The sequence below is a fragment of the Heptranchias perlo genome, chromosome 40 (assembly GCF_035084215.1).
Source record: "Heptranchias perlo isolate sHepPer1 chromosome 40, sHepPer1.hap1, whole genome shotgun sequence".
Classification (NCBI taxonomy): Eukaryota; Metazoa; Chordata; class Chondrichthyes; order Hexanchiformes; family Hexanchidae; genus Heptranchias; species Heptranchias perlo.
The window spans coordinates 12149779-12171326 of NC_090364.1; the positions used below are offsets into that span (position 1 = coordinate 12149779).

Consider the following 21548-nt stretch of genomic DNA (forward strand, 5'->3'; position numbering starts at 1 on the left):
GTTGGTGGCCTCGCAGAAAGCCCATCGTCCTACTGCGAAGCCCACTGTCAGGGTGAGCCATAGGGACCAACAATATCCCCACTCGGCACTGAGGCACTTAACCTCGGCTGGGGTCGAATACTGTACGTATAGGAGGGCAACAGAGGGCTTGGATGTGATGTGACCATGAGGATTCACGGCTGGGTGAGGTACCAGAGGGCTCCCAATGCCCTGGCGCCAAATCATTGGCTGGGTTTTCGACTCAGACGGACATATGGCAGAGTGTGATTCATGCCCCGCCCCCTGATGGGAAATGGAGGGCCCAGGACCCCAAGAATTCTTCAATGGGCTTTGCGCTCAGCATTTTAAGCAAGCACAGCCCGCATTTATACATCGCCTTTAATGTGAGAAAATGTCCCAAGTTGTTTCACAAATGGGAGAAGGAGGATGGATGCCAAGTCACAAAGTGGGGATTAGGAGGGGCGATCGTAAGCCTGGACAAAGAGATGGTTAACGGTGGAGAGAGAAATGGAGAGGTTGAGGTAGAGATTCCAAAGAGTGGGGCTGAGGAGGCTGATTGCTCTGCCCTCCGTGATGGGGAAAAGGGGGAACGGGATACATAGAAAGCTGGAGTCAAAGGAATGGTGCGTTTGGGAGGGCTGAAGGAGATTGCAGAGATATGGTGCAAAGAATTGGAGCGAATTGTTGACAAGGGTGTGGATTTTAAGTGTGATACATTGTAGGACTGGAAGCCAGTGTAGATCTAGAAGGATGGAGGTGATGGGTAAGCAAGACCTGGTGCAGGATAGTATATGTCCAGCAGAGTGTTGGGCAAGTTCGAGTTTATGGGGGATTAGGGGAGGAGGTCAAGATCTGGATCTGGTTCCTTCTCAATTTTCTTTCCCCCTAACAAGCTGTAAATCACTCCCCACAATTTAGACCTCTAAATCCTGGAATCATTTTTTGTCACTCTTCCATCAGCCCTCTCTATCATCAATGCCCTTGTGAAGATAATTGTAAACAATTTTACAACACCAAAGTTATAGTCCAACAATTTTTATTTGAAATCTACAAGCTACAAGCTTACACTTGTGAAGATAGGCTGCCCAATGTTACAGTCAACATCCGACTGGCAACTCCAACAACTGGTTATCCACAGTTAGAAAAACCTGTTTTGAATCAGAAGGAAGTTCCTTTGAGATACAAAGCAGTACTTAATAGCCTTGTTGACAGTGGTTTATACTGCCTGGCTGCTTTCAGTGATTTGTCAATACTCATACATACAACTTTCATTTATACCTTGGACATGTCTTCAATCTTCGCGAATAGTTCATTTTTTCATTCCAACATGCCTGATATCATATTTATCTCCATTCAAGTACATCCACCAGTACCTAAATTGGGCAACCAGCCAATACTCTGAGCTAAAGAATGGTCCATTGTTGATGAGCCTTGCAGCAGTCACTGGGATATTTAGTGAATACTGTTTTATGTGGTCAGGACATCTCCCATGACAAGTAACTCCCCAGGCTCAGCAGGTCAGTCAGCATCTGGAAAAAGCTGCAACATTTTAGACAGGTCCGCTTCATCAGAACTAAAAGCTGTGAAATAAGCATGTATTTTAGTAAGGTTGGAAACATTTAGAAAAATGGGAGGAGGAGAGGGGGAGAGAACCAAAAGATACACCAATCACAGAAAGGGGGAGAACCAACAGATACATCTATGCAGATAGATTTGAGGCCTTAAAGGGACACAACCTTAGCAGAGGAATGTTGCATTGTGCATTACTTGGCATAATGCTACTGTCTTTATAGAACAGTGCATACTCTGCCCTACTCTGAGCAATGGCACAGGAGGTCCATTAGATCAAAGAGCAGGGAGCATTCTTTGTGCCTTGGGCAGCATTCCCCCCCTCAAACAACACCACCAGAAACAGATTAACGGGTCAATCATCTCACTTGCTGTTTGTGAGATCTCACTGTGTGCAAAATGGCTGCCATATTTGCCCAACATGAAAACAGTCACTACCCTCCCAAGTAATTCACTGAGTGTGGGATGCTTTGAGACGCATTAAGGCATTATATAACCTTTTAAAATGCATTGGCATCGGGATCTGCATGGAAGTCCTGAAACTAGGAACACTTTCTAAAAGTAACTTCTTTGCGGAATCATGGACTTGTGGGTGCTGGTACCTCCCCAGTGGCGTTCCTCCCGCATCCACCCAGGGACTGCTGGCCAGCTATTCCACCACGGGAGGAGGTACCACAGCTGGCGTGACCCTGGCATCAACGCAAGTGAACTTTCCTGCAGGGGCCACTGGATATTCATCAGCTGTGGGAACCCTGGCTGATTCTTGTCCCTCCTCCCTCAAGAGCAGTCAGACCTCCCTCAGGAGCATCTGCCCTGGCTGAAATTAACAAATGCAATTGAGACTTCTGTGCGCCTCAGTACCGCACTGGGCAGAGTATTTACCCAATGAGTCACCTGGGAAAGTCTCCAGAAAGTAATAGGTTGTTAAACACTTCAGATACCCCTAAAGATAATTACTATTTGTTCTCACCGGTAAAACTTGCCTTACATAAATGTGCCAAAGTTTCTGTCAAAAAAAAAGTCATGATAGAATTCAGTGCCGAACTGGTTAATTACCCAGAACTAATGGTTCAGCTATTTCAGTGTGAATTCTTGTTCAGTAGAAGTCGCGATGTGAAGAGCAGACTTGAGGCAAACAGGCCACTTATATCATAGGACGTGACTGTGTTCTGCGAGATGGCCTAGTTATAACTGTGCCAGTGGCAGCCTCAACCTATACGATCCAAAATAAAACAAGAAGAAGAAATAAAATCTAGTTCCCCTTCAAGGAAAACTCATCTGCAGCTTGTGTAATTGGGGGGGGAGTGGGGGGAAGGATTTTTAAATTAAATTCTGAAGCTAAACTGTTAATTGTTAATAGTTCTGGTTACTTGCCCACATCCTGTTTTCTCTACAATCTCTCACCACTCTGTAGGCCGCAGGCTGCATTGGCGGCCAATTAATTCCAGACCAGAAGAATTACATTTTTTTTCCGAGACCTTATTCTAATTTTACACCGAGCAGCAGCAGCATTAACTATTAGAAGCCTGGTGGCAGAAGAACAATGCTGTTGGCGGAATCGGAAAGCTTTTCTAACAGGGATTACGTTAGGCCTTTCTGTCGTGCGAGGAGAGCTGGTGCCAAGGTCACTGGGAGAAACGGCGCTCTCTGTCTGTGAACCTCTGGCTTTCCTGGGGTTTCATAAAACTAAATTTGAGGCTGTTTAAACAACAAAGATAGAAGCTGCTAAATTTTCAAGGCCTCCGGTTCCAGAATATAATTACAAAAGTGCACTGGTGAGCTGTTTGTGAGTGGCAGAGTGATATTTTTGGTGGGTATTTGGGGCAGCAATTATGATGCTAAAAAACATGGAAGTATCTAATCATTTGAATTAAGCAACTTTAAATGAATAGTAGACTGTATTACAATTATGCTGCATGATATAATTCTGTACGGTTTTCAGTGGTCACCTATGCCTTTGTTACCTCCAGACTTGACTGTTCCAATGCTCTCCTGGCCGGTCTCCCATCTTCCACCCTCCATAAACTTGAGCTCATCTAAAACTCTGTTGCCTGTATCCTAACTCACACCAAGTCCTGTTCACCCAATGCCTCTGTGATCGCTGACCTACATTGGCTCCCGGTCCAGCAGTGCCTCAAATTTAAAATTCTAATCCCTGTGTTCCATCCATGGCCTCACCCCTCCCTATCTTTGTAGCCTCCTCCAGCTCTACAGCCCTCTGAGGTCTCTGCGTTCCTCCAATTCTGGTCTCTTGCGCATCCCTAAGTTCCTGCGCCCCACCATTGGCGGCCATGCCTTCAGCTCTCTAGGCGCTAAGCTCTGGAATTCCCTCTCGAAAACCTCTCCGGTTCTCCACCTCCCCTTCCTCCTTGAAGACGCTCCTTAAAACCTACCTCTTCGACCAAGCTTTTGGTCACCTGACTTAATGTCTCCTTCTTTGACTCGGTGTCAAATTTTTTGTCTGATCACACTGCTGTGAAGCACCTTGGGACATTTTACTATGTTAAAGGTGCTATATTAATACAAGTTGTCGTCATCTTCTGTCAGTGTGGAATTTAATGATTACAGTTTGGCCAAAGCTGTCTGGGAGCTGCATTGAGCCAGGTTTGTACTTGCTACATGAATCAACGTGAATAGGTTAGATACACTGTACCTTCCAATGGTGGGTGTCAAGGGAACATAGCAACAAGAGTGGACAATTCAACAACATTCCACCATTCAGTTAGATCATGGCTGATCTATACCTCAACTCCAATTACCCGCTTTGGATCCATATCCCTTGGGATGAGTTCTCAGCTTTGATTGGTCAGCTCTGGGCTTTAGTAAAACATCTACACTTTTTTTAAAGGTCGTCCAGTACCTGTAAGTTAAGCTGACCAATTTTAGGGGTTTTGATTGGTTCAAACCTATTTGATGTGACACAAAGCCTCATAATCAGCCCATTCCAGCACTTTGGATTCCTGAAACTGTAGATTTCTGTTCTCACACACCCGAGTAGTGTGTACAAAGGATAAATACGGAGCTAAATCTTGAACATGAGGTAACCTAAACTAGGTCGGTCTGGGTTAAAAACAAAGAACAGGGAACAAAAATGTCCGTGTATGTGTCATTTTGCCTGTCCTACCATGAGTCCATTTTAGGTGCACACTCCTGCCTAGTGTTGACTGTTGCCCATTATACATCCCTGTGTCTTGTATATTCCTGTACAATGTATTTCCTGACCACCATTTGTCCAGTGTGTAGATCCATATAGTCCACCTGCTTTTGCATGCATTCCCAGTGCTCAGATTTCTAAAGCCAGATTCCTAACCCTGCATCTTTCTGAAGTTCATATATGAACTTAAGGGTATTCTTCTTGACAGTGTGTTGTGTGCATCACAAAAATAAGCACACATAAGGAAAAACATTGAATTGATCCTTCCATTAAGACCTATCACCACCCTCTCACACATCTAACCATCTCTATCTAGCCCATTGACAGCCCAAAACACAAAGTCATCAAATATGCCAACAAACCCAACACCAGAAAACCAATCAAAATTTAACAAGAAAACCCAACGAAGGACACTTGAAAACGGAGCGAAATGCATACCAAAGAAAACTGGCCAAAATACAGCAGTAAACACAACATAATACCCCAGGAAACCTAATATAAAGCAGCAACCCCAACAAAATACATCAACAACAAACTACTCCAGTAAGCCAACTAAAATACACCTGCAAATCCACACACTAATAACAGGAAACATACCAAAATACACCACAAACCATACAAAAGGCGCCATCAAACTTACCAAAATACAATAGCATAAGCTGAGTTTAATTTATAGAAAATATCCATGGAAACACACCAGGAATCAACCGCTGGAATATGTTGGCAACTCATGCATTGACTGCAGGTTTGTTGCAAGCATTCATTAGAGAGCTGGACAAGTTTGTATGTGTGGTAAACATCTCAACCCATAGAAGTGGGTGAATGGGAGCTAGTCTCACCATTCACCGTGATCTCCTCACGTTCCATTATTGTCTTCATGGGTTGGAGAGAAATTTCCATCTTTTTTTCCGAAATTGGCCCAAGGTTTTTTCTGTAATTCTTCACCTTTGCCAGGAGATTATATGTCCGTGTGTGGAGGGGAGGAGGCGGTGGTGAATCAAAGTGATGGTGTGCATAATTTGCATCATGCAGCAGGACAGGCTTGAAGGACCAACTGGTCTTTTCCTGGCCTTCTTTTTCATATATTTGTAATACAGAAAAATAACCAACAAACCCACCAAAATACACCAACAAACCTACCAAAATATACCAACTAACCCATTAAAATATACCAACAAACCCACCAAAATATACCAACTAATTCACCAAAATACACCAAAAATCCACCAAAATATACCAACTAACTCACCAAAATACACCAACAAATCCACCAAAATATACCAACTAACTCACCAAAATATATCAACTAACTCGCCAAAACACACCAACAAACCCACCAAAATATACCAACCAACTCATCAAAATACACCAACTAACTCACCAAAATACACCAAAAATCCACCAAAATATACCAACTAACTCACCAAAATATATCAACTAACCCACCAAAATATACCAACCAACTCATCAAAATACACCAACTAACTCACCAAAATACACCAAAAATCCACCAAAACACACCAACAAACCCACCAAAATATACCAACTAACCCACCAAAATATACCAACCAACTCATCAAAATACACCAACTAACTCACCAAAATACACCAAAAATCCACCAAAACACACCAACAAACCCACCAAAATATACCAACTAACCCACCAAAATATACCAACCAACTCATCAAAATACACCAACTAACTCACCAAAATACAGCAACAAATCCACCAAAATATACCAACTAACTCACCAAAATATATCAACTAACTCGCCAAAACAAACCAACAAACTCACCAAAATATATCAACTAACTCACCACATGAACAAACCCACCAAAATGTACCAACAAACCCACCAAAATGTACCAACTAACCCACCAAAATATATGAACTAACTCACCACACCAACAAACCCACCAAAATGTACCAACAAACCCACCAAAATGTACAACTAACCCACCAAAATATACCAACAAACCCACCAAAATGTACCAACAAACCCGCCAAAATACACCAACAAACCCCGCAAAATAGACCAACAAACCCACCAAAATGTACCAACTAACCCACCAAAATATACCAACAAACCCACCAAAATATACCAACTAACCCACCAAAATATACCAACAAACCCACCAAAATGTACCAACTAACCCACCAAAATATACCAACTAACCCACCAAAATGTACCAACTAACCCATCAAAATATACCAACTAACCCACCAAAATATACCAACTAACCCACCAAAATATACCAACAAACCCACCAAAATGTACCAACTAACCCACCAAAATATACCAACTAACCCACCAAAATGTACCAACAAACCCACCAAAATATACCAACAGACCCACCAAAATGTACCAACTAACCCACCAAAATATACCAACAAACTCACCAAAATGTACCAAAAAACCCACCAAAATATACCAACAGACCCACCAAAATATACCAACTAACCCACCAAAATGTACCAACAAACCCACCAAAATATACCAACAGACCCACCAAAATGTACCAACAAACCCACCAAAATATACCAACAGACCCACCAAAATGTACCAACTAACCCACCAAAATATACCAACAAACTCACCAAAATGTACCAAAAAACCCACCAAAATATACCAACAAATTCACATAAAAAACACCATCAAATACATCAGGGAATCAATGACCTGCTTCTGGAATCTGATTGGTACCTGGTTCTGGGATCTGATAAATTGAAATTCAGTCATGTGACTGGTTGAAGGTAAGGCAATCCCTGGTTCTGCAAATTGATTGGCTGAAAGGACTCTACCCTATTATCGCATTACACACACAGGCACAAAAGTTTCTGTAATATGGATAGATAGAATATAATGTACACTAACATCCTCTAGTTTTTCTCCCATTATTTCTGTTCCTTTTTAATATCTTTCCTTAAACAGTCAACACTAATTACATCACCAGAAGCACCAGTATGAAGGAGTTGCTAACTGTGATAGGGCTGAGTTAACAGCACAGATAAAATCAAAAACTGCATTGTAGAAGTAAAATTGTTGGACTATAACTTGGTGTTGTAAAATTGTTTACAATTGCATTGTAGAAGTTATGCTGCAACCAATAGCACATCTACTTCTGCACAAACGTTCTGAAACTTTCAGGAGAAGCTTGTCCTTGGTTATTCCACGTAGTAAGTTGACACTCCTTTCAATGGAAACTTGTGATTTCCTGAGTAAAGAGGGCGTTTCCAGGTACAAAGGGTAAGTTGCTGGTTAGTTGCGATTGTGAGGAGTTTTTGGGTGATCGCAGTGTCTTTAGTGAGTCAAAGAGAAATTCACCAAATTTTGTCCTGAGTTCACCTGGGTCTTTGGCTGCAACGCAATGGGCTTCATGAACAAAAAGAGCTTTTATTCTACTAAAGTGCAGCTGGTCAGTGACCATCAATGCCGCGTCACATAGATCAGTGTTCACTTCCCAGCGCAAGCTTTTCTTCCCAAAGTAAGGGGAGCTTGGAAGTTGCTGTCAGTATAATTGCTCACACTGGCAGTAGTCTTGTGGGCGGGAGCATCTGTTTCACAAGTTCCAGAACTCACCTGCTTGACACCTCCATGAGCGCAGCAATGAATGTTCCTGGAAAGGTTCCATGTTGGTGTGTTGTTCTCTCACACTGACTGCGTAGTCACCTCATTAACAGTTCAAAAATGACCATTTCCGAGGGGGAGCCTGCAATTTTCCTCATTTCACAAAGCACGCGTGTGCTAATCCTGCCCATTCTACATGGGTGACTACCAGGTTCTCACCCATTTGGAACTGAAAATTAACAATAGCACCGTTCATTTGTTTCTGTTAGACTGGAGTTGCCACAAAATGCATGTGCATGGTAGACTGCAGTGGAGAAAGAAAGAAAGAACTTGCATTTATATAGCGTCTTTCACGGCCTCAGAATGTCCCAAAGTGTTTCACAGCCAATGAAGTATTTTTGAAGTGTAGTCACTGTTGTAATGTAGGAAACGCAGCAGCCAATTTGTGCACAGCAAGATCCCACAAACAACAATGAGATAAATGACCATATAATCTGTTTTTTTTAAGTGATATTGGTTGTACAGATTCAGCTAGTGGACTCTTCCATGCTCATGGCAAGACCTAGTAAACTTACATGACTGTAGATAATCCTGATTTGAATGCAGGTCCTGTGAGATCAGGAACTGTAGACACTGCACCTAAGAAAGGGAACAGCAGCTGCCGACTTCTCCTCTGCCGCCATCACTTGCACTATCTCACCCACGTACTGCGACCGCTCCTGGTGTGACCTTCTCAAATCCACTACCTACGTTCCCCAGGCTCTGTATAGTTGTGACTGTGTTTATGAAAGTGGGTGAGAATGATGCAAGGTGTGCGAGGTGTTGGCTTGCTTGTGACCACAGAAAGTGCTGGCAGGCCTACACAAACAGAAGAGGATCCTACGTTGAAAACATGACAAGAGCAGACCCTGAGCTTTGAGAAGACCTCTGGCTTCATCCTCCCCCCTACTCCTTTGCTATTTTCATACCGAATGATGACTAGGGTGGCCTTGTCAAAGGGAGTCAAGTGCTTGTAGCTTCTGCGCCCCTCTTCATTTCGGGTCTGTTCCGTTTTATTTGCTTCCACCTTGTCGTCCAAGCAGATAAATAGTCTTGAGATGCTGCAGGTTTAAGAAGAAATTACAGTGACAGGCGGCCCATCGCATTTGTCAGTAAAGCTTTGGAAGCGCAGCGAAAAATGAGATATCAGGAAGTACGTACATGTGGGGCAATTACTTGGCATGGAAGGCTGCTTTGGAGCTTTTACCTTGGCCGCTTTTTTTCAGGTCTGCCGTCTTCTTCCAGATTTGGATCCCGAACCACTGAGTCATGCAGAGAGATTTGACCTTGTCAGCTGTCTCCTGCCAGACTTAGCTCCTGCCTTTCAATCCCAAAGAGGCCAGCCCTCCTTTCCCTCATTTCCTGCAGCAACATCAACTCTCACAGTGCGTGGGCAAGATAGACCAATTTTCTTGGAATCTTCCATCGCAAACCCCCTCCTTGTTGTCCCAGGCAGGAATGTTAGAGTTTAAATGGCTGCCCAAGCCATGTAAATCAGCCTCAGCCATTCGCCTGGATTACATGCTCCATTAGGCAGCTCTCTGAGTGGATGAAAGCTCACTCACAACTCAAATGATATGCAACTCCTGAATACCAGGGGTTAACTCACAGTCCATTCATAGAAATGACTCCCACTGCATCCTTCACCCCTCACTTTGAGCAGGAGTGTTAATTGTATCCATGTGATTTGTATCAATTAGTGTTAATTGTATTCGGGTGGTGCGTATCAATTGGGAACTCTCTTGTATCCATTTATAAGAGAGCTGATCTAGGGTGTGGAGCTGGTAATGTGGATCTCTGTGAATAAAGGCTTGGAAACAACTGAAGACCAGGCTCCAGTGTTCTATCCTTCACCACCTGGCTATCCAGTTTATAAGGAGGAGTAGGAATTTCCAGGCGACCGTTCTTGAAGCCTTAGCAACACCTTTTTCCCACGATGCATTTCTTTAAGAACACAGATGTGCACAACGGACAATGAACTCAGGACCTACCTGCACTGCTGGTGGCCGTGTGTCTCCTCCAGGGGCAGTCAAATGTTGGTCCTCTGTAGTTGATTTCCATTGTCTTCAATGGGGAGCAACATTCTTCATTCCTTCTATCCCTCCCTTGACTGGGTTTCCTCACGCTACACAGAGTCACTGACCAAGATAATAGGCATCCAGTCAACACTCTTCTGAAAATGGTTGCCCGGAGCCTTGCGAGAGCAGATTGGAGCGACTCTCCCTTCAGTTTCCCCTCCCTCCCTGCACAGCGCCATTTGGCCTATCCTCAGTGATCTGTTGCCAAGCATCAAGGGCATGAAATGCCACCACTCCATGCACTGGCATGTTGGCCCTCCACTGTTCCAAACCAGCACGGCACCAAGGCTAACCATTGTGTTAAAATGGCGAACGCCATCATTGGTGGATCTTTCCGGAAGCACGATGAGTCCAATGAAGTTGAACAACATCAGCAAAGGTACAATTAATCCAGCGGATCCTTGGTCATTTCAAGTGGGCAGGTGTTAAACCAATTATCTGACTGAGCAATTCTGCCCCACACGGCTTAAATATTTAACGTGAATCTAACTCAGGAAAAAAATATGAGGGGAAAAATAAATCAGAGGGAAAATCCAAAGATGTTCAATATATTTTTCCCTCCTCTCCAATCCTGAAGGTAGTAACCTTTTCTGGAGATCAGTTTCATGGATGCCAAAAACCCTCTGGAATCTCATCCAAGTGGTCATATTTGAGGTGAGCCTAGACACTGACTGTCAGCAGGCTATTCGACTGCGGCAAGATTCACAGCGGTTCCTGGCTTTATCCAACTCCCACAGGTGCGCAACCTCCAGCATAAGGCGGCATAATGGGCTGTCAGGAGCAAAAACCCTGGCAGAGGAAACCTCCCCAGCCCAGGGGCACTGAGGCCACATGTGGCACCCCTCACCCGCCGTGCCCTCGGCTGAGATTGTGTAACCACAGGCCAAGGATCAAACCTGGCACCCTCCACATCTGATTGCTCAGTCCTAGGGTACCGGTGGAGCAGATAACATTCGTTTCTGTGCCGGCCACATCTTCACAAAGCAGAATGAATGGTCAGAAAATTCTAAAAAATAAGCTGAAACTGCAGAACAAACGAGAGAGCTCCGGGGGCAGCACGAGGAAGACTGCGAGCACATTCTCGAGAAAGAAGCAAGTCCAAAGCAACCATCCAACCTGTGAAAATTATTTTTGCATTACAGCAATTAATCTTTTTTGTTTTACTTTGACAAACATCTGTCTACCAGACAGAGCTCTGATCTTTTAATTCTATATCCTATAGGTTTTCATTATTGTTCCGATAAGGAAACTAGGCCAAATCCAACCGCAGTGTACCTTTTGCAGTATTTCTCAGTATTTGATACTATCTGTTCCTGGAAGTCACTTTAATAGATCAAGCAGTTTCTTTAAACCGCAGCGTTCAAAGATAATCTGTTATAATACACTGTTACCCCAGCCCAATTAGATTGGCCGGTGATAATATTTAAAGGGGAAGTTTGTTAGCCAATGTGCTGATCCATGTAGCTCCTCACCGACCTGGGGATGTGTGTCAGGGACCCAGCCTGTGTCTGTAGTGTATTTGGATTTTCATAAGGCATTCGAAAAGGCGTCACACAAAAGGTTGTTACACAAGATAAGGGCTCATGGGGTTGGGGGGGTAATATATTAGCATGGATAGAGGATTGGTTAACGGACAGGAAACAGAGAGTAGGAATAAACGGGTCATTTTCAGGTTGGCGAGCTGTAACTAGTGGAGTGCCGCAAGGATCGGTGCTTGGGCCTCAGCTATTTACAATCTATATTAATGATTTAGATGAAGGGACCGAGTGTAATGTATCCAAGTTTTCTGATGATACAAAGCTAGGTGGGAAAGTAAGCTGTGAGGAGGACACAAAAAGTCTGCAAAGGGATATAGACTGGGTGGACAAGAAGGTAGCAGATGGAGTATAATATGGGGAAATGTGAGGTTATTCACTTTGGTAGGAAGAATAGAAAAACAGAATATTTTTTTAAATGGTGAGAAACTATTAAATGTTGGTGTTCAGAGGGATTTGGATGTCCTTGTACACGAAGCACAGAAAGTTAACATGCAAGTACAGCAAGCAATTAGAAAGGCAAACGGTATGTTGGCCTTTATTGTAAGGGGGTTGCAGTACAAGAGTAAGGAAGTCTTGCTGCAATTGTACAGGGCCTTGGTGAGACCACACCTGGAGTACTGTGTACAGTTTTGGTCTCCTTACCTAAAGAAGGATACACTTTCTTTGAGGTGGTGCAAAGAAGTTTCACTAGATTGATTCCTGGGATGAGAGGGTTATTCTATGAGGAGAGATTACAGAGAATAGCGGACCCTGTGTATATTATAGGGAATAGCGGACCCTGTGTATATTACAGGGAATAGCGGACCCTGTGTATATTACAGGGAATAGCGGACCCTGTGTATATTACAGGGAATAGCGGACCCTGTGTATATTACAGGGAATAGCGGACCCTGTGTATATTACAGGGAATAGCGGACCCTGTGTATATTACAGAGAATAGCGGACCCTGTGTATATTACAGAGAATAGCGGACCCTGTGTATATTATAGGGAATAGCGGACCCTGTGTATATTACAGAGAATAGCGGACCCTGTGTATATTACAGAGAATAGCGGACCCTGTGTATATTATAGGGAATAGCGGACCCGGTGTATGTTATAGGGAATAGCAGACCCTGTGTATATTACAGAGAATAGCGGACCCTGTGTATATTATAGGGAATAGCGGACCCTGTGTATGTTATAGGGAATAGCAGACCCTGTGTATATTACAGAGAATAGCGGACTCTGTGTATATTATAGGGAATTTTACAACACCAAGTTATAGTCCAACAAATTTATTTTAAATTCCACAAGCTTTCGGAGGCTTCCTCCTTCGTCAGGTGAACGGTGTGGACCTGAGGAAGGAGGAAGCCTCCGAAAGCTTGTGGAATTTAACATAAATTTGTTGGACTATAACTTGGTGTTGTAAAATTGTTTACAATTGTCAACCCCAGTCCATCACCGGCATCTCCACATCATATATTATAGGGAATAGAGGACTATAATTAGCACTAATAACAGTGCATGGTCTGTAACTGCTGTCAACATTTGCCTGTGTTCAGGCTCTTACAGGCAATGTGGTCGTGTGATGTACAACCTGGTTATTTTTAAGACATAAGTGAAGAGTGGGATGCACAAGCCTCTCAGCGAAGAGTCCTTCCTTCTAGCATTGTGGCTACTGAGTGGTGGTGTGCAGTCTATTTTGACAGCACATCGTTCCTTGGTGTTAAAGATCAAACCATCTGACCTCAAAGCAATATTTGGACCCAGAAGCTGTATAGCTAAATGGGAACAAGTGGAACGGTTGAATTATTGCAGAATGTAACTCAGCAGTGGCAGAATGGCTCAGTTATTAATGCACTTTGATCCCTGGTCTGTGTCGAGTTGTCTGGTCTCAGCTGGTTAGAGTACTACAGTTAGCTTCAGTAACCCTGAGCTAAGGGAAGGAAATGAAAGGTTCCAGCTCCTGATCACTGCCCAGTGACCATCGCTGTGACCAGCGGTGTGCCTCAGGGATCGGTGCTGGGTCCGCTGTTATTTGTTATTTATATTAATGATTTGGATGAGAATTTAGGAGGCATGGTTAGTAAGTTTGCAGATGACACCAAGATTGGTGGCATTGTGGACGGTGAAGAAGGTTATCTAGGATTGCAACGGGATCTTGATAAATTGGGCCAGTGGGCCGATGAATGGCTGATGGAGTTTAATTTAGATAAATGTGAGGTGATGCATTTTGGTAGATCGAATCGGGCCAGGACCTACTCCGTTAATGGTAGGGCGTTGGGGAGAGTTATAGAACAAAGAGATCTAGGAGTACAGGTTCATAGCTCCTTGAAAGTGGAGTCACAGGTGGATAGGGTGGTGAAGAAGGCATTCAGCATGCTTGGTTTCATTGGTCAGAACATTGAATACAGGAGTTGGGATGTCTTGTTGAAGTTGTACAAGACATTAGTAAGGCCACACTTGGAATACTGTGTACAGTTCTGGTCACCCTATTATAGAAAGGATATTATTAAACTAGAAAGAGTGCAGAAAAGATTTACTAGGATGCGACCGGGACTTGATGGTTTGACTTATAGGGAGAGGTTGGATAGACTGAGACTTTTTTCCCTGGAGAGTAGGAGGTTTAGGGGTGATCTTATAGAAGTCTATAAAATAATGAGGGGCATAGATAAGGTTGATAGTCAAAATCTTTTCCCAAAGGTAGGGGAGTCTATAACAAGGGGGCATAGATTTAAGGTGAGAGGGGAGAGATACAAAAGGGTCCAGAGGGGCAATTTTTTCACTCAAAGGGTGGTGAGTGTCTGGAACGAGCTGCCAGAGGCAGTAGTAGAGGCGGGTACAATTTTGTCTTTTAAAAAGCATTTGGACAGTTACATGGGTAAGATGGGTATAGAGGGATATGGGCCAAGTGCAGGCAACTGGGACTAGCTTAGTGGTATAAACTGGGCGACATGGACATGTTGGGCCGAAGGGCCTGTTTCCATGTTGTAAACTTCTATGATTCTATGGTGATTGAGAGAGGGCAGGAGCAGATTTGGCTATGAGGCCCCACAATCAAAAAAGCACCAACCATGTCTATGTTCATACATGAAGGGTGACCACCTTGCTTAAGTAATGAGACGTTGCAGTTGTCCATTGGACCTCATACCAATGGTTCAAGACTCAACTCCATCGTTCATTCGAGGTTCACCCCAAAGCCTCAGTTTTTAACGTTGCATAAAAAGAGGTGGAGATTCATGTCACTGGGCCTCTTGTCACATTTCTAACAGGGGGATGGGGGAGGGGTGGAGGTTGGGGCTGCGGAAGCTCCTGATCCAGGCGGGAGTGTCATTAAAACATTTAAATGATGCAGGGGTACCACTCTGACATCTCCCGCATCTTTTCTCGGTTCTCAACACCACGTCTACGGCAACTGAAAATTAACACCTGTTGTAACTGGTTATCTAAGGTTTCTAGGTACCGGAAAGCATAGGTAGCTCCATCTAAAGGTTCAAAATTATTTTTTTGCAGTTTTGAGCCCATTTCTGGACCATTTTCATAATTGAAAGTCCATATACACCACATCAACTGCATTGCCCTCATCTACCCTCTCTGTTGTCTCATCAAAACACTCTATCAGGTTAGGTAAACACGATTTGCCTTTAACAAATCCATGCTGGCTTTCCCTAATCAATCCACCCTTGTCCAAGTGACTGTTAATTCTGTTCCAGATTATCGTTTCTAAAGGTTTCCCCACCACTGAGATTAAACTGACTGGCCTGTAGTTGCTGGGTTTATCCTTAACACCCTTTTTTGAACAAGGGTGTAACATTTGAAATTCTCCAGTCCTCCGGCACCACCCCCGTATCTATGGATGTTTGGAAGATTATGGCCAGCACCTCCACAATTTCCACCCTTACTTCCCTCAGCATCCTAGGGTGCATCCCATTTGGACCAGGTGACTTATCTACTTTAAATACAGCTAGCCTTTCAAGTACCTCTTCTTTATCAATTTTTAGCCCATCCAGTATCTCAACTACATCTTCCTTTACTGAGACTCTGGCAGCATCTACTTCCTTGGTAAAGACAGATGCAAGGTACTCATTTAGTACCTCGGACATCCTCTCTGCCTCCATAAGTAGATCTCCTTTATGGTCCCTAATCGGGCCCACCCCTCCTCTTAATCCCTGTTTACTATTTACATGCCTGTAGAAGACTTTTGGATTCCCTTTTATGTTGGCTGCCACTCTATTCTCATACTCTCTCTTTGCCCCTCTTATTTTCTTTTTCACTTCCCCTCTGAACTTTCTATATTCTGCCTGGTTCTCACTTGTGTTATCAACCTGACATCTGTCATACGCCCCTTTTTTCCGTATCATCTGACTCACTATTACTTTTGTCATCCAGGGGGCTCTGGCTTTAATTGCCTTACCTTTCTCCCTCGTGGGAATGTGCCTGGACTGTACCCGAACCATCTCCTCCTTAAAAATTACAGTTTTGCCTGCCAATCTTTGATTCCAATTTACCCGGGCCAGATCTGTTCTCATCCCACTGAAATTGGCCCTCCTCCAATTGAGTATTTTTACTTTAGAGTGGTCCGTGTCCTTTTCCATAGCTATTCTAAACCTGACACTTGCTCCACTTGGCCCACATCTTTCCCCTCGAACCAAGTGCAGCAATGTTTCCTTCCTCGTCGGGCCGGAAACATACCGATTAAGAAAGTTATCCTGAACGCATTTCAAAAATTCCTCCCCCTCTGTGCCCCTTATATTATTATTGTTATCCCAGTCAATATTAGGATAGTTGAAGATAGAAAGAGGTGACTGGACTTTGTTTTGGCAGATGATTACTGCATACAGAGGCTCCAACTCTCAGGATAGGCTGTGACGGCAGGCTCAATGGCAAAGATACATGTGAGGGCCTGATTAACCGTTATGCTGGACGGTTTTTCAGAAACATCCCAATCACTGCATGCCATGTTTTATGTGGCACTGCACGAACGAAGGCTTGCCAGGGTGACCGTCAGCCACCAAAATCCGATTGGCTGCATCTTGCCAAGATGCCACCAATGCTATCCGCAGACATTGACACATCGATCTGACAACAGCTGTGAGGAGCTATCTTCCCAGGATCCGGGGCAGCAGAGAGCCAGACGCAGAACTGTGCCGTCTACTATAAGGGCACCTGCAACTCACATACAGCATAGGGCTGGCACAGCCAGTGACAGAACCAGGCAGCTGTGCCAGACTTCAGTCAGCACATGGGGCTTCCTCTCGCTTAATTTTTGTCTGTCACTTCCTGATCCCCTGTTTCTTCAGCCTTGGCAAATAAAGAACTTGCATTTATATAGAGTCTTTCTCATCCCAAAGTGCCTTACAGCCAATGCTTTTGAAGTGTAGCCACTGTTGAAAGGTAGGCAAACGCAGTAGCCAATTTGCGCACAGCAAGCTCCCACAAACAGCAAAAGAGATAAACGACCAGATAATCAGTTTTAGTGATGTTAGTTGAGGGATAAATATTGGCCAGGACACCAGGGAGAACTCCCCTGCGAACAGTGCTATGGGATCTTCTATATCCGCCTGAACAGGCAGACAGGCCCTTGGTTTAGCATCCCATTAGAAAGATGGCACCTCCGACAGTGGAGCATTTCCTCGGTACTACACTGAAATGTCAGCCTAGATTATATGCTCAAGTCCGGCAGCGGGGCTTGATCCCATGACCTTCAGGCTCAGAGGGGAGGGTGCTACCCACTGAGCCAAAGTGACACCGAAACCCAGCACAGCCGGCAAAGACTGATAATCAGCGGAGATGCCTTTGTGAAGCCTTTCAGGATCTAATCCCCCTATTGTGACACTCTTTTTTAATTGTCCCCATCCTTTTCACATACACTCTCACGCTGCCCTGCTCTGTAAATAATGGTGCAAGTGAGCTGACCCAGGAAATTTGAGTGCTGTTGACACGTTGACACGGGGGGAGGGGAAGGGAAATGGCACCAATTTTAACCTTTAAGACATGACTTGCACCAGTGGAAAAAAAAAAATCAGCCCCAGAGTCTTCAGGAGAAAAGGAAGGAAGACTGAGGGAAAGAAACATCTAACCCAAGAATAAATCAATGTGTGTAAGCAGAAATTGGGGTCAATTTGTTTCTTTCACCAGTGATATTCTCTTATCAGATAGTTACTTCGATGGAAATGACTTTATTGAGTCAACAGGAATCACTGTGTATTGGCTGCAGAAAGGAAATGGCTGTGGTTTTCCGATTTCTATTCACTTAACAGAAATATTCTCTTATCGGGTTGTAGCAGCAGGTAAAGAGGAGATAATAATTTAACATCAGCAACCTCATATTAAGGAACAAACTGTTCGCAACGCGACACAAATGTCGACAGGGTCAGGTCCTTTCCTTTGCTGTATGTGAGCAAGTTAAACAGAAGGTTTCCCTCCCCGCTGCCTCCCCCACCCCCCCCAAATGAGAAATCTAGGTGAAGGGCTAAAGGCCCATTTGCTGCCTGTATCCTAACTCACACCAAGTCCCATTCACGCATCATCCCTGTGCTCTTCGACTTACATTGGCTCCCGGTCCGGCAATGCCTTGATTTTAAAATTCTCATCCTTGTTTTCAAATCCCTCCATGGTCTCGACCCTCCCTATCTCTGTAACCGCCGATTTTCATTGCTCTACCATTGGCGGCCGTGCCTTCAGCTGCCTAGGCCCTAAGCTCTGGCATTCCCTCTCTAAACCTCTCTGCCTCTCTCTCCTCCTTTAAAACCTACTTTGACGAAGCTTTTGGTCACCTGCCCTAATGCCTTCTTATGTGGCTCGGTGTCAAATTTTGTTTGATAATCGCTTCTGTGAAGCACCTCAGGACATTTTACTACGTTAAAGGCGCTATATCAATGCAAGTTGTTGCTTTGAAAGCCTGATGCTTTTAGAAGGAAGGAAAGACTGAGGGAGGTAAGGAGATCCTCAGCTTGGAGATGCTGGGGAGGAATGAGTTTGATTAGAAGATGGTACAATGAGTCTTGATGTCAGCACACCGCAGATGTAGGGAACTGCAAGAACATATGCGAGGAGCACTCAGTGATAATAGTGAGAAGGTTAAGATAGGTTGCAATGGAGAGAGAGGAGGTGGGAAAATGAGTGCCTATCAATCAGCAACCATCTTCTCAAATGCTGTCGAGTGGGTGCAAAAGTGCCCAGGAAGTACACGTGTCTCCCTCCATGGAAAGTTCTAACAGAATGGAGCTGCTTTGGAATGTATAAGGATGTTTTCATAATTGATGTCACCAGAACAGCCTAGAAGGAAGGCTTTTGTGGATTTTCATGGCAGTAAGTAGAATTTTTAAACAAATTATTCAGGCATCTTTTTAAAGTGGAGATGCAGGGGTTACTTATCAGAGAGACTTTGCTTCCCCTCTTAAATAAAGTACATATATAAACCAGTATTGGAGAATTGAAAGTTTAACAGCTATAATCACTCGAATTAGAGAAAAAGTTCCAATTAATGCATATTTCTAGTGCAAAATGTCAATACACATTTACGAAAAAAACTGATGAAATTTAATTTTAGCGGCACTGTCAGAGAAATAAAAAAGACTTGCGTTTATATAGCACCTTTCACAATCTCAAGACGTCTCAAAACGTTTTATAGCCAATGAAGTGCTTTTGAACTGAGTGGATATACTTATCAAGAAAGACTAAACACTAGAAAAGAGAAGACTGAGGGGTGACCTGATAGAGGTCTTTAAGGTAATGAAAGGGTTTGATAGGGTAGACGTAGAGAAAATATTCCCACTTGTGGGGGAATCCAAAACTACAGGTCTTCAATAGTCATTAATAAATCCAAAGGGATTTCAGGAGAAACTTCTTTACCCAAAGAGTGGTTAGAATGTGGAACTCACTACCACAAGGAGTAGTTGAGGCAAATAGCATAGATGCATTTAAGGGGAAGCTAGATAAACACATGGGGGAGAAAGGAATAGAAGGTTATGTTGCTGGGGGTAGATGAAGTAGGGAGGGAGGAGACTCGAGTGCAGCATAAACACCAGCATAGATCGGTTGGGCCGAATGGCCTGTTTCTATGCTGTAGACTCAATGCAATGCAATGTAACAGTTCAGTCTCTTAGCTGTCAGACTTTGTATTTTATTAATATGTTGTATTGCTGTCATTCAGCAGAATTCACGAGGACGAGGATGGATTGGGTACATGGGGCTACACAAAGGTATATAACCCACACCGCAGAGTCGCAGATAGAACCAGAGGGATGGAGTTTCACTTGCGTGACAAAGCCATTCTTGGCATGTGCGCCTAGACAGTGAATATAGGTGGATTATGTGACCATGGAGACTATGGCAACAAACGCCCACTACCCTCCGCACCTGGGAGATGATTTCATCTTGCGGCTAGGTGCAAGAAAATTGCAAACTGTACTTCAATGTGTTCCTAAAGGTGTTTCCATGAAGAGAGTGTGTTGGGAAAAGCCAGAACTTTAACAGAGGGAAGGGTTGGTATTGTGGAAGGAGATCGAATGGGCCAAAGGGTCTTCACCTAATGAAATCCAACATCTCAGTCAGAACTCAATCCACTTGCACATTAATGCTTGCAGATATACACATGAAAACACACAGACATGTACACAAACATGGACATGTACACAAACTCAAGCATGCACGAACAACTCCACCCCCCAACACACACACACACTCAGATACATAGACAGCCCATTGTAGGGAAATCTCAATTAATAGAAGAAGTTTCTTTACCATGTAAATCTCTCCTGAGCAGCTTGCTGCCCCTTCCTTTGAACTCCGATAACTTTAAAAGTCCTCATTTTACAATCGAGCCTCCAGATCCGTGACGATCGCTTATCAGTTCTCACGAAAGCTGACGGCTGCCATGTTTCCCCACCGCACAGTGCTACACTTTGGTGGGGGAGGGGAGGAAAACACAGGCCTCCGTCATCCCGATAAGAAGAGCAGAGCCAGTCCCACAGTCAGTGGAGTTGACCGGGATGAGCAAACGACCCATACCTGGCACTGATGTCACCTGCCGAAAAGATGTTTTTGCACTGATAAGAGGGCAGCACTGGGAAATTAGCCAGACCGTAGTTAGGCCTGTCTGTCACTAGGCCTCTCACCATCTGCTTCACTCAATGCAGAGCAACAAACCTAGTTCTGCAGAGGCCGTTTTATTTGTTTACGTTCCCACAGTCACATTCTCAAACCTAATTCTTTTTATTTTATTCATTGAATTTTTTTCTGTTAGGTAGGGGTTGAATTTTGAGTTCACCAAGATGAAAATGTCATGGAGCTGAGAAGTAGAACATTTTTCCATTTTTATTTCACCCAATGACTGGAGAGCGGTGCAGAGTCAGCAGTATAGCTGATATCAGCCGACTCCAGGTCACTCTAAGCAAGTACCAGTCTCAAACCAGTACCTGCAGTCTGACTGGAAATGCTGTCGACATCTGGAGAGACAAAAAAGCCAATGTTGGCCTAGAAATTTCATGGCAACTTGGCCGTTTTTCGGGTGCTAAACGGGCACTTAAAGCTCCAATATGGCGGGCGGGGTACATGCATTCATTGCACGCTAGAAGCGATGTAGACAAAGAAATAAGCGTTCAGGACCCCTGCCTGAA

The 21548-nt window shown here is 44.0% G+C and overlaps 1 protein-coding gene across 1 annotated transcript in view; it reads right to left on the reverse strand.

Moving 5' to 3' along the window:
- Positions 1-1019: 1019 nt before the first annotated feature.
- Positions 1020-21548, reverse strand: part of LOC137305692 (suppressor of cytokine signaling 1-like) — a 68128-nt gene continuing 47599 nt past the window's right edge. Inside the window, exons 2-3 of the transcript XR_010958738.1 lie at positions 2626-2782; positions 1020-1580 (exon numbers count right to left, since the gene is read on the reverse strand). The gene's annotated coding sequence lies outside the window, so the exon portion shown is untranslated. The remainder of the gene's footprint in view (positions 1581-2625; positions 2783-21548) is intronic.